Source organism: Nomascus leucogenys, chromosome 21, assembly GCF_006542625.1.
Source record: "Nomascus leucogenys isolate Asia chromosome 21, Asia_NLE_v1, whole genome shotgun sequence".
Classification (NCBI taxonomy): domain Eukaryota; kingdom Metazoa; phylum Chordata; class Mammalia; order Primates; family Hylobatidae; genus Nomascus; species Nomascus leucogenys.
The window spans coordinates 67,205,517-67,219,093 of NC_044401.1; the positions used below are offsets into that span (position 1 = coordinate 67,205,517).

At 40.2% G+C, this 13,577-nt stretch overlaps 1 pseudogene; it reads left to right on the plus strand.

The window, feature by feature from the left end:
* Positions 1–10,028: 10,028 nt before the first annotated feature.
* Positions 10,029–10,829, plus strand: LOC100580272 (annotated as a pseudogene).
* The last annotated feature ends 2,748 nt before the right edge of the window (positions 10,830–13,577 follow it).

Here is a 13,577-nt window from a genome sequence, read left to right on the forward strand (position 1 = left end):
TTCAGGCATGCCATGGAGACAGAGCTGCTGCCAGAAACGCTGCCCAAGGCAGAAAGGTAGGGCTAGTGGGGAAGATTCCCTTGTTTATTCCTGCCTCCTGGCCTCTAACTTCCCACCCCTGCATCCCATTGGCCCCACCCAGACAGGTGATAAAAGAACCTGAGAAACGCAGCCTTTGAGGGTCATTCCCCTCTTCCTTGAGCACAGTAGTAGAGTGACAGAGAATGGATCAGAGGCAAATAGGCCCAGGACTGGCAAACAACCCCTCCCACATGAAGTATGTGATGCCTAATAGGCTTCGGTTTGTATTATTCAGGGTTCCTTGGGAACCTCCTGGCCTAATCACGTTTCATCTTTCATGTGAAACAAAGCACTTTCAGTCACCTACCTCCTACTCCCCAAGTCCCGTTTATTTGTCCCCAAAAAACCTGCAAGAAACATTTTATTTGCCTCTCTTCCAGATGTTCTGTGGACTTAGTAGTCTCAGAGGCTCCCAATGCTCCTAATTTCAGTGAGGATTCTATCCCACACTGAAAATGGAAGACACTTGCTGTATTTATTGTTTCTATGGTAAAAATAAAATCTCTAAGAAGTGAGCACTAGCAAAATAAGGATGAACGCCTAGGTCTTTTTGGTCTCATCACACAAAGGATCTATTTTATAGGAGCTGTCTTTGTATGTAATTAGGATTCCCTCAACCAAATTTAATACTAATTTTTCCTCCAGGGGAATTTCTGATGAGATTGTCCAGCAAAGGGGCCATCTCCTAATGGGATTAGCTGATCAAGATTGTCTCCTGATACATGGTGCCATTCAGCAGCCATTTTAGAAAAAAATTGCAACTGGGGGAAGGAGGATAAGCACAGCTGATGAAAAACAAAAAAAAAAAGCAAAGACCAAAACAACTTGCTGGCATGGCTCGAAGAGCTGGGTTGGCACTATTTCTGCCTCAGTTAACAAGGGGGAGCGCTGGTATATTTAAGCATCTTGGTAAAGAGATCCAATCTTGATACTGATAATTTACCTTTGCTCTATACTAGAGTTACAGGGCATTCTGACCACAGTGAGACACCTGGGGGCTGGGAGTGAGCATGACAGTGATTGAGACAAATTCACCCCCTCTAGTGGGCGACTTAGAGCTCCTATTTTCATGGGGGTAGAGCAATTGCTCTTACACTTAGACTGGACTACAGCCTCCAAAAGATTGCATTTCCAAAGAATCCTAACCCTGGCCCAGATTCTGTTCTTGAGGACCTCTCATTGGAGAAAAGTGGTGGGAAAAGAGAGTCTTGAAATGGGCTAGAAACAGCTCAAAACATCTGAAGCCAAAACAATCCTTTCAGTAGAGATTACCGAGGGCCAGGCAGGGTGTATGATCCTGGAAATAAAAAACAGGAAATAAAAAACGACAATAAAACTACAGTACCTAGGAGTTGGTCTCCTTTTAATAATCACCGTGCACTGGCAATTCTAAAGAATGTTAATGAAAAAATTATCCATAAAACAAAAACAACAAAAAACTTTCATTGGTCTAAGTCTAAACCATTGTGGTTACCCTGTTCAGTTTCAATAATACATATATGTAAGCTTCAAATTAGCATGGCTTTCCGATTTATCCGTTAATAAACATATATTCTACGTGAAAGTAAATTCTGAGAACGTATTATAGTCATCTCTGAACACACAGGGACTCAACTGCTCGTGTTGGTATCAAAAGTAAGTTCCCAGGCTGGGTACAGTGGCTCATGGCTGTAATCCCAACACTTGGGAGGCCAAGGAGGGCGGATCAATTGAGTTCAGGAGTTCAAGACCAGCCTGGCCAATATGACGAGACCCAGTCTCTACTAAATATACAAAAATTAGCCAGGCATGGTGGCGCACACCTGTATTCCAGCTATTTGTGAGGCTGAGACACGAGAATCGCTTGAACCTGGGAGGTGGAGTTTGCAGTGAGCCAAGATCGTGCCACTGCATTCCAGCTGGGTGAAACAGTGAGACTCTGTCTCAAAAAAAAAAAAAAAAAAAAAAAAAAGTTCCAAATAGTTTGAGCTTGCTGTGGTCACAGTTCCTATGTCCAATCCCCAGAGGATGACATATTTCTGTGTTTACACAGAAGCTCCAGAATAAAGACAAAGACAACACAGTGGTTCTGAAACCAAGAAACAGAATTCAAGTTCATTCAATTATGTCATTCAGTGTGATCAAGTCACTTGGAGTGTTTATGTTTAAATTTTTTCAAGTGCAAAGACATTTGAAACCCCCTAAAATCCATCCTGAATAAACAAAGACATGGGCAATGTTGTGAATTCTAGAATGTGCGGCGAAACAATATTTTTATGAATCACTGTCAAATTTAGCCTTATATTTAAGATTTTCCCCAGTATTTATATATTTGTTGATGTATGTGAAAGAAATGTTTTAAAATTAAAATTAACAACTGTTCTGTGTCCAATCATGAGCAAAGATAGCTTGACAAAACTGGCTACCATCTACCAAACCTGCATATGGAAATATCCACTTTATTAAAGTAATTGACAGATTTGCAGAAGCTTTAAAAAGAAAAGCTGTATTTATTGCTACAAAAGAATATCTGTATAAAGATTCTCCCTATTTAAAAAAACACATTAATATAATCAAGTTTTAGTTCATTACTTTTTTCCATTTTGGTGCAGTAACATTTATTTTTTAATAGCATGACCATACATAAAGTCGATAAAAGAAAATATAGACTGAGTGTCCTTTTTGTCCATTACTATCTTTTGTTTCATTTCATAATTGTTCCTGAAAATAATTTTGTTGTAAAGAGAAGGGAGGGGTCAAATATAGGAGGTCTCTCCTACAGGTAAGTCTTTACTGAAGATGAAAATCATCTTGTTTATTCCCCTTCATCATCAGCCTCCAAACAACCAAAACGAGAGTTGAAATTCTTAATTTTATTTTCCTCAAGAAATTCTGTCCTGAATTTGACTAAAATTAAATTCGAGTCTGACAGATTTTTTTGTTTGTTTGTTTTTCTTTTGTTTTGTTTTGTTTTTGAGACGGAGTCTCGCTCTGTCACCCAGGCTAGAGTGCAGTGGCGCAATCTCGACTCACTGAAACCTCTGCCTCCCAGGTTCAAGCAATTCTCCTGACTCAGGCTCCCGAGTTTCTGGGATTACAGGCAACCACCACCAAGCCCGGCTAATTTTTAGTATTTTTTTAGTAGAGATAGGGTTTCACCACCTTGGCCAGGCTGGTCTTGAACTCCTGACCTCGTGATCCACCCCCTCCACTGCCTCCCAATGTGCTGGGATTACAGGCATGAGCCATTGTGCCTGGCCAGGGTCTGACAGGTTTCGAGGGTCACTGAGTGGAGCTTACACTGGGATGCCATTGGTGTCCACCTCCTCTCTTCTAGGATGGACTTCCCAGACTCCAAGCCAGATTTCCACCTTCCCTTTGCCTAAAGATTTATTCTCTTTCTATATGAGAAATACAGCAGGTCCCATTTCACCAGCTCTCATCCCACGACCAATCTCACCCCAAACAAATGGAGTATTTCCACAATCTACACCGTCTTGTCTGCTTCCTGGCTCAGTCAGACAACAGTTCCTAAGTAAGACTTCTTGTGGTTGTAACAAGAAGCCCTTCACTGTCTGAGTCCTCCAAGAGCTTTGTTCAAGATGTCATACTAGAGCCTTGGGCATCACTGAACATAGACAAAGCCTCCGGGATGGACCTGAATTCTGGGATGCCTTGAGCATGAGAGACTGGGTTGGTAGGACCTTGAGAATAACTCCATTAGAACTTGCACCTCTTGAGAGTCCATGGGAGTCTTTTCATTGCACTGACACTCCTGGCAGAATAAACCTGTTCTGTTCTATGAGGTCACTCAGCCAGCAGACATCTTAATGCCATTTTCTAAAGCTCCTTCAATTTTGGGGAGGACATTTTGTTAATTCACTGACTTTAGCATCCAGGAGACCAGGGGTGGAATCCCAGCTCTGCCACACTAAGGCAAATTCCTTAACCCTCTGAGCCTTAGTGTCTCACCTGTCAAATCATGATGCCCCCATTGACCTCCAAAAGAGATGCAAGGATTATGTGAGTAAATATATTTATTCACCCCAGCACCTGGCACGCTGGAAGTGTTCAATAACTGGTGGATATATGCCATTGCTATTATTTGAACAAAAATTGCAGCCAAAAGAAGATAGATGGACTGCATAGGATAAAGATTACTCATGTGACAAAGGATGTCAAATAAATGTCATTAACTAAAAGAAAACATGTGGCTATTGGCATGGCAAATATCAAATTACAGCAGTCACAACAGAGAGAAAAATCCACATCACTAGTGTGTCACATGGGTATTGATGGACAAGAGTCCCATGGGAAGGTTTGCTTTCATCCAGACAGGGCCAGCTGAGAAAAGATGTCAGGGGTGAGAAGAAGCAGGAGAAGGAGGAGGAAAGAGGAGGAAAAAGAAGAGGAGAGGGAGAGGGGAGGAGGAAGAAGAAGGAAGGGGAGAAGGAAAAAGAGGGAGGAGAAGGGGGAGGAAAGAGAAGAAAAGGGGGGGGGAGGGAAGAGAGAGGGAGAGAGAGGAGGGGGAGGAGATAATTTATTATACTAGTCCCAAATTGGATCTCATAAAACTTCCAACAGGATGAGGAGAGAGAACCAAATTGGAAAGGAGTCAGCAACAGAATTGTTATAAGGCCTTGGGGGCATCTCTAAGAACTCTGCAGTTCTTTCTCCTCTTAAGAGGTACTCCAAAAGAAAGGCAAAGTGTGGCTATATAGATCAGATGTTGTCAAAAACGTTCTAACAGGGAGTGCTGTAAAATGTAAGCTCTTGAACAAAATCTAAGTTTGGAAGATTAAGAGTCAACTGTGCCAAAATATTAACTGAATTATCCAAGGGAAGTAGAACTGAGCAATGTTCATTTTCTCCTTTGTATTTTCTTAATCTTTTAAGAATTAAAACTGCGTTACTTTTTGAATCAAAATGGAAACCTTAATTTTTGACCTCATAAGTACAATATAGGAATTATATAGGACCTCAGTGATCCCCTTGGGTTAGATATGGTGGGAAAAATAGGACAACTTTATAGATTCTGGAATTGAAGTAGAAAAAAAAATATTCTGGTTTTGCAATCAGCTTATTTGAAAATAAATGAGGCACTATAGAACATTGAGAATTTTTAAACGGGGGTAGGGTGTAGAGGGGAGCAAAGTACAGGGCAAAGGAAATGCTTTATGCTATTGGAAATAGATGCTAAATCCCAATTAAATCTTTAAACTTTTTCTTTAATCAAATATCATTGTAAACACAGGCCCCAAATCTTACAAGAAGAAGCCTACAAATTATGTTTTTGGAGCTGGGAACACAATCTTTCTTCAAATCCAGGCCCTAGAGTCTTTAGGCCCCCTACCTCAATTCAAGCCAGAGCTATGAAAAAGGTAGAGATACAGTTAGGTAATCAATGTATGAGTCAGGTTTTGCAAACAGTTGTCATTCCATTTCTAGAATGATCTCTGGGATACTATAATATAAAGACTCTGAACACACTGGATGGCCAAGAAGAGGGAAAAACATGCTTCTACATATATAAGCAGACTTTAATATTTCAAATTTGGGCCCACCTGATTAGGGGGTGGGAAAAATTAAATACCTTTATTTAGTAGAAAAACAATAAAACAAAAACAAGAGGAGCAATGCCAAGGGGGACATTTAATCTACCAAAAGAAACCAGTGTTTTCAAAATGTGTTTCCATGTTTGTGGTAGTAATCAAAGATCCCTGGACTCTACCCAGAACTACTGAATCACTATCACAGAGCAGAGCCCCCAAATCCGCATTTTACCGCATTTTCAGGACGTTTTTGGACACATTCTAGTTTGAAAATCTCTGCTTAGGAAATTATTAAGAGTGAGATATTTCAATAACTCATTCAAGATCTACTAAACAGCTCTTCATTTTCTTATGTGAAGTAGTGAAACTACTACCTTTCTGAGACTGTTTTCTGATTGGCCTTTTGCTAACCAGACATAGACCAATATGAATGAGCAAGAAGTGAGTTTCTAAAACCAAGTGAATTCCCTAAAGCCATACACACATCTTAAGAATCTTCAATACTCCTGGTATACTGTGGCTACTTGCCTTGAGCCATATATTCCTCTCTGGGTATCTTCCTAAATTCAAGAACCTTTTATTATGAGGAATTAAATGTCTCCAGTGAACAGAGAGAAATTAATTAGCACCCACCAAATAAACAATTATTTCATTCCCTGCATGAATGTATATTTTGCTTTTGACACAGCCCGAAAAACACGGAGAAAATCTCTCTAAGAATTAGTTATGCTCTATGGTTTCTGGTGGAGCTGCAGAGACTCCCCCTTGGGCTGTTATTTGCAGTATTTACTTTTTTTTTTTTAACTGAATTATCAAGTGAAAATCCAATTGTTCCTAATGGTGCTCACTCTGTGTGTTTCCCATTCTCATATATGAGAAAGGGTTTATTATCCATTTGTAGTAATTAAGACGCTGATGTTATATAGATCCATAAAAATCCTTCATTAAGCCTGTAAAGAGCTTTTCATCAAAATCACGGTAGCTAAATATTTATTTAAAAATAAAAAACAAATTAAAATGAAGGGCCCTCCCTCCCAAAAAAAAAAAACAAAAAAAAAATTGATATGAGACTATTTTGAAAGTTGTTGTGGGTATCCTGAGCAGTTTCAAAGCATGTAACTATATTTTCTTACAAAGCAGGAAACAACCCTAACTGGCAGTCCATCATGGCTGGCTATAAAGAAATGAAGTAATTAACCATAAGGAAATAATTCAGCAAGATGCTAACAGTTTAATAACATTTAAGTATTTGCATTTAAGCATTATTGTTTTTAAATGGTTTCATAATTGTTTTAGATTTGCAAAAGGTGCTAACACGTGAACAAAATAAAAAGCAACACAAGACTTTGTGATAGATATGGTCAGTTGATGTGTTATTAGATACAGGAATAAGGTTTGTATTGTCCTCATGGAATTTGGAATACAGCCCTTGGCAACACAGGTCTGTACAGAGAAAACTCCTCAGCTTTTAGAAGCTTACACACCTCCCCAGCCAGGGGAAAAAGGAGGAAACTAAACAAATCTTTCTCATGCAGAGAAAAACCTCATGTTGTTATCTTCCTTCCTATTACAAGGGAAGTTCATCTAGAGAGCCACAGCTGACAAAGGAAAACATGTTGATTGGAATACATAAGAACCGAACCCCCTGCTGTGTACCACTTGGGGATAAAGATTTTATTAGAAAGACCTTTCTTTATCTTTGAAGCATCTAAAAAAATTACAGCCAAGAAGAAAGCTGTATTTGTCCATTATCAAAACCTTCTGTCTACAGTGGAAGCTTTCTGCATTTCCATCACCAACCATGGGGAGAAACTAGGGCTACTCCCATTTTCCATTAAACACCAGAACAGTGTTTCTCTCACAGGACTCCAAGGATAGATTCTAAAGGTTCTATGAGACTTCTACATTTTATTTAAATATCCTGCCTTAATTTCTATGATAGCTTAAAAAATATCTGAAGGACTAAGTATTACCATAGGGCCATAGGGCCCTCCCTCCTTTGCAATTGCATTTATGAACATATTGGCACCAATGAACATAGCTTCAATCAATGAGGGTTAATGGGAAGAATAATAATGGTAGAATTTAGATTAAAAATTATATTGGTGGCTGGACACGGTGGCTCATGCCTGTAATCCCAGCACTTTGGGAGGCCGAGGCAGGCGGATCACAAGGTCAGGAGATCAAGACCATCCTGGCTAACACGGTGAAACCCCGTCTCTACTAAAAATACAAAAACAAAATTACCCAGGCATGCTGGCGGGTGCCTGTAGTCCCAGCTACTCAGGAGGCTGAGGCAGGAGAATGGCATGAACCCGGGAGGGAGAGCTTGCAGTGAGCCAAGACTGTGCCACTGCAGTCCAGCCTGGGTGACAGAGTGAGACCCCATCACAAAAAACAAACAAAAAAATTATATTGGTGCAAAGTAAAAGCCAACAAAACCTGCTGCATGCCCTAGGAACAACCATTTTGTAATTTTCTGATAGCTTTTGTAGAGAGACATACTAAGAGAAGTGAGTTATCCTCCAGCTTATGGAGTTTAGCTACAACAAAATGAAAAATAACTAGCACCAAAGCAGTCAGGGCCACCCTTGTATTGTGAGCAGCAATTTAATTTCAGCAAAATAACTCCATCCTTAACTTTCAGTTGACATTGTAACTTTGAATTTCAGTGGTTCTTATTTATATGCAGTTTGTAAACGTGTGTTGATTTTACGGTTGTGATGTGATAGCAGATGTGAGTGAAGATCTAAAGTGGGGTTTTTCAACCTCAACACTACTGACATTTGGGCTGGATAACTGTCTGATATAGGGGACTGTTCTGTGCATTGCAGGATTTAGTAGCATCCCTGCCCTCTACCCACTAGATGCCTGTGGCAAACATCCCCAAACCACCTCCAGTTGTGACCATCAACAGGGTCTCTACATGAACAGACACTTCCAAAAGATGACATACATGTGGCCAACAAGCACATGAAAAAATGTTCAATATCACAATCATTAGAGAAATGCAAATCAAAACCACAGTGAGATACTAGCTCACACCAGTCAGAATGGTTAGTATTAAAAAGTCAAAAAATAATAGACGCTGGCAAGCTTTTGGAAAAAAAGGAATGCTTATACACTACTGGTGGGAATGTAAATTAGTTCAACCACTGTGGAAAGCAGTTTGGTGATTTCTTAAAGAAGTCAAAGCAGAATTACCATTCGATCCAGCAATCCCATTATTGGTTATATACTGAAAGGAATATAAATCATTCTACCATAAAGACAATTGCACTCATATGATCATTGCAGCACTGTTCACAATAGCAAAGATATGGAATCAACTTGGGTGCCCATCAATAGTAGACTAGATAGAGAATATGTGGTACATATACACTGTGGAACACCATGCAGTCAAAAAAAAGAGCAAGATTATGCCCTTTGCAGCAACCTAGGTGGAGCTGTAAGTCATTATACTAAGTGAACTAACAGGAATAGAAAACGAAATACCACATGTTCTCACTTATAAGTGGGAGCTAAACATTGAGTACATATGGACACAAAGAAGGGAAGAGGAGACACCAGAGCCTACTTGAGGGTGGAGGGTAGAAGAGGGGAGAGGACCAAAAAACTACCTATTGGATAATATTCTTACTACCTCAGTGACAAAATGATCTGTATACCAAATCCATGCAACATGTAGTTTACCTGCCCATGTATTCCTGAACTTAAAACAAAATTTAAAACCAACAAAACAAAATAGTGTCTCTAGATATTACCAAATGTTTCCCAGGGAGTAAAATTGTCCCCAGTTTAAAACCACTGACCTAAAGTACGTGTTGGGGTCCAGGCAGGAAAGAGATAACATACTCAGGTTGAATAATTTAAGGAGAATTTAAAATAGATACTAGTTATAAAAGTGTAGGGAGGGTATAAGAAAAGATAATTAACGAAGTCCTAAAGGAGCAAAATGAGGGTGAAGCAAGTTAGGGGGTGGAGGGAGAGACAGAGAGGAAAGGAGGAGAAGGGGGGTGCAGAGATGGAGATAGGGACACAGATCCTATAGAGAGGACATCCTATTAGAAGCTGAGACCTGCAGGTAAAAGGTAAAGTGAAAAATTAATGCCCTGACTTCACAGTCTGGGCTCCCCATGAGCTGAACCCAATCAGGTGCCAAAAGACGAGGAAGCCCACGGCTAAGGTTCAGACAGGTCGGCCTCCCAGGACATAGAGCAGCGTGGAAGGAGGGAACATAGTGTAGGTTAGAGGGGCAAACAAAAAACATCCACCACACCTAGTTCTCCAGTTCTGAGAATTTAAGAAACGATTAAAGATGGTAGGCAGCCGAGGCCCTGAAGTCCAACGCTGGTCGGTGGGTGCTTGCTCAGCGCGCACTCCCCAGAGCTGAACCAGGGCGAGTAGAGAGCTGTCAGATACTATAGCCATATGAAGTTGAACATGGCAGAAGAAGAGGACTAACATCTGATTCCTTCATCAATGTCCAAGAAGATATCAGACCAGGCTTGTCAATGCTAAGGCAAATCCGGGAAGCCCGTGGAAAAGAAGAAAAGCAACAGGAAGCTAATTTGAAACACAGGCAGAAGAGTTTAAAAGAAGAACAAAAAAGACGTGACATTGGGTTGAAGAATTCACTAGGCTGTGAAAACAAAGGGTTTGCCTTGCTCCAAAAGATGGGTTATAAAAGTGGTCAGGCACTTGGCACGAGTGGGGGTGGTATTGTTAAACCGATTCCTCTCAATATCAAAACAGGGAAAAGTGGCATTTGGTCATGAGGCATCATTAAAACAGAAAGCAGAGGAAAAATTAGAAAGCTACAGAAAAAAGATTCACATGAATAACCAAGCTGAAGAAAAAGCTGCAGACCAGTTTCGAATGTGACTTAAAAATAAGCAAGATGAAATGAAGCTAGGAGATCTCAGAAGAAGCCAGCGAGTCTGTCAACAATTGGACACCCAGAAAAATATTCAGGTTCCCAGGGAAGCATGGTACTGGTTGAGGCTTGAAGAGGAGACTGAAGAAGATGAAGAAGAAAAAGAACAGGATGAAGATGAATATAAGAGTGAAGATTTAAGTGTAATGGAAAAATTACAAATATTGACTAGTTATTTAAGAGAAGAACTTCTGTATTGTATTTGGTGTGGAACCGCTTACAAAGATAAACAAGACCTATCTTCAAATTGTCCAGGACCAACTTCTGCAGATCATGACTAAGATTATTCCCAATAAACTGGAAACTTGAAAAATGTTATTATTTTCTAGGGATAGACAATTCAGCAGTTAGAAATCCCAAATTCTTTACACCAGTAAAGAAAGAGGGGCTTTATATAATGTTTTGTTCTTTCTGTACTTTAGAATGTGAGAGTTCACTCACTTAAAAAAAAATAATGCAATGCCATTTCAGAACACAAGTATCATAGAGATGCACAGTTACAGTTTATTGCTGTATTGTGATAGGTGAGGAGTTTAAGGACACCAACAGGTAACTCTCTTATTCCCCTCTTCACTTTGGAAAAAACTGAGAAATAAGAAACAGGATTCAGAGGAGAGAAAAATGTCCACTTTATCAGTGAATAAGCTGAAATAGAGAAGGCTGAATTTTTCTCCAATCAGACACTGTAATATTTCTCCCTGATTGGAGAGAAATGCGGGCCTCTGCCTTGGGGTAGAGCTCATCTTTGCATTCTGAGACCAGTTAGCTTTCAAGGTCCACCAAGGGCTGGACCACACATGCACAGTTCCTTCTTGTATCACCCATGGGACGAGACAGTTCTCCATTGGGAAGGAATGAATGAGGGTTCAGAGAGCTTATTCCTACACTTCTCGCTTTGGAGGAGCAAGGAGAAGTTCCCTTCTCTCCATCCAAGCATGAAGAGGAGAGGAAATGTATTCCCCCCAATAAGACTGATGTCAGAGGCAATGTTCCATCAGTACTACTAAATTCTAATCCATTTTACAGACGAAATAACTGTGATAATTTCTGGTAAAATCATGAGTTTTCATGACAATGTCTACATCCATTAAATGTTATCTGTTGGAAGTTTTGGCTATAGAAACTTAAGAATTGTGAGGAAACTCAAATATCATGTGATCCAAGTACTTACTGAATTTGGAAACCCCTTGATAGCATTCCCAGCAAGTGATAATTCAACCTTTGCTTTTATTCTTCCAGCCACAGAGAGCTCACTGCTTTAAAACCATTCCAGGCCAGGGGCAGCGGCTCACACCTATAATCCCAGCACTTTTGGAGGCAGAGGCAGGCGGATCACGAGGTCAAGAGATCGAGACCATCCTGGCCAACATGATGAAACCCGTCTCTACTAAAAATACAAAAATTAGCTGGGCATGGTGGCGCACACCTGTAGTCCCAGCTACTCGGGACGCTGAGGCAGGAGAATCGCTTGAACCCGGGAAAGCAGGTTGCAGTGAGCCGAGATCGTGACACTGCACTCCAGCCTGGTGACAGAGCCAGACTCCATCTCCAAAAAAAAAAAAAAAATCCATTATTACTGGGTAGTCCTAAATTATTTAAATTGTTTTCTCTTCAACTGGAATCTGCTTCCCTGTAATTTTACTGAACACAGCTAAGGACATACCGTGTGGCATACTATGAGAGAGCTCCATCCAGGGTGAGGCATCAAAATCATGAATGTTTTTAAAAGTTCATATGCTCAGGTGTCTCTCCTAGTGATTGATTTTGATTTATCTAGTCTAAGGCGGTTCCTGGATATCTATATCTATATTTATTTTGAAGTCCCAAGAATGAATGACAAGCACCTGAGGATAAGAACTAGCTCTAAGATTAAGTATGGTGCATCGCTATTCTTTGGATAGAGTTGTGATCACCTGTGTCATTTTATAGCTCACCTTTTAGTTGCATTGAGCAAGAGATCAACCTCTTCTTTTATTAGAAACAGCATACATAAGAAAATCACAAAAGCTGACCTGTACTTCCTAGGGTAAGATAATCAGTAGTACAACTTGTATTAATCTCTGACCTAATATGACCTAATTCACTTTTCAGGTTTAACTTAGGGACCTTTACAAAATAATAATAAAAGGATCCCACCCCAGGAATTCTGATGCCACTGGTCACTGTGACTTGGGCGTCACTGCCCTTGATTCTAAAATGCAGCCTAGCTTGAGCCACTAATCTAGTTAACTTCTGGGCCTCAGTTCTTCATCCAGAAAACTAATCATTATTTTTATGAATGTAAATATATATATATAATATTTAAGTTTATATGGTTGGATGCTATTGTTTAATAATTTTTTTGTTTAAAAAAATTATAAAATTGGCCGAGCACAGTGGCTCACTCCTGTAATCCCAGCACTTGAGGAGGCCAAGGCAGGCAGATCACTTGAAGCCAGCAGTTTGAGACCAGCCTGGCCAACATGGTGAAACCCTGTCTCTACTAAAAATACAAAAACTAGCTGGGCATGGTGGCACATGCCTGTAATCCAGCTACTCAGAAGGCTGAGGCATGAGAATTGCTTGAACCTGGGAGGCAGAGGTTGCAGTGAGCTGAGATCACACTACTGCACTCTAGCCTGGGTGGCAGAGAAAGACCCTGCCTCAAAATATATATATATATAAAATTATATTAGTAGCTATTAATAAAACAGAGGAGTGCATTTTACCCTTGCAATTATAGTCGATATTTTGGTGTCACTTCAGCCAACATACCAACATTCAGTCAAATCCCAAAGCCAAATGGATAATTTCAGATGGAATCGAGATAGACAGGAACTGGCTTCCCTTTCTCTTCTGACTATGGTGACAACCCACACCTGCTCAGTGGCCTAAAATATTTTAAATATGTTCATGACAATTATGCTAAGAATGCCAGAATAACACTGATGGAACCCAGGATTGTGGTCTACATTTACAGGCCTAGGACTAGAACTAGACCAGCTTAGAGAGTGGGAGATATCCCTCCGTTCTTGTCCATCAAAGGATAA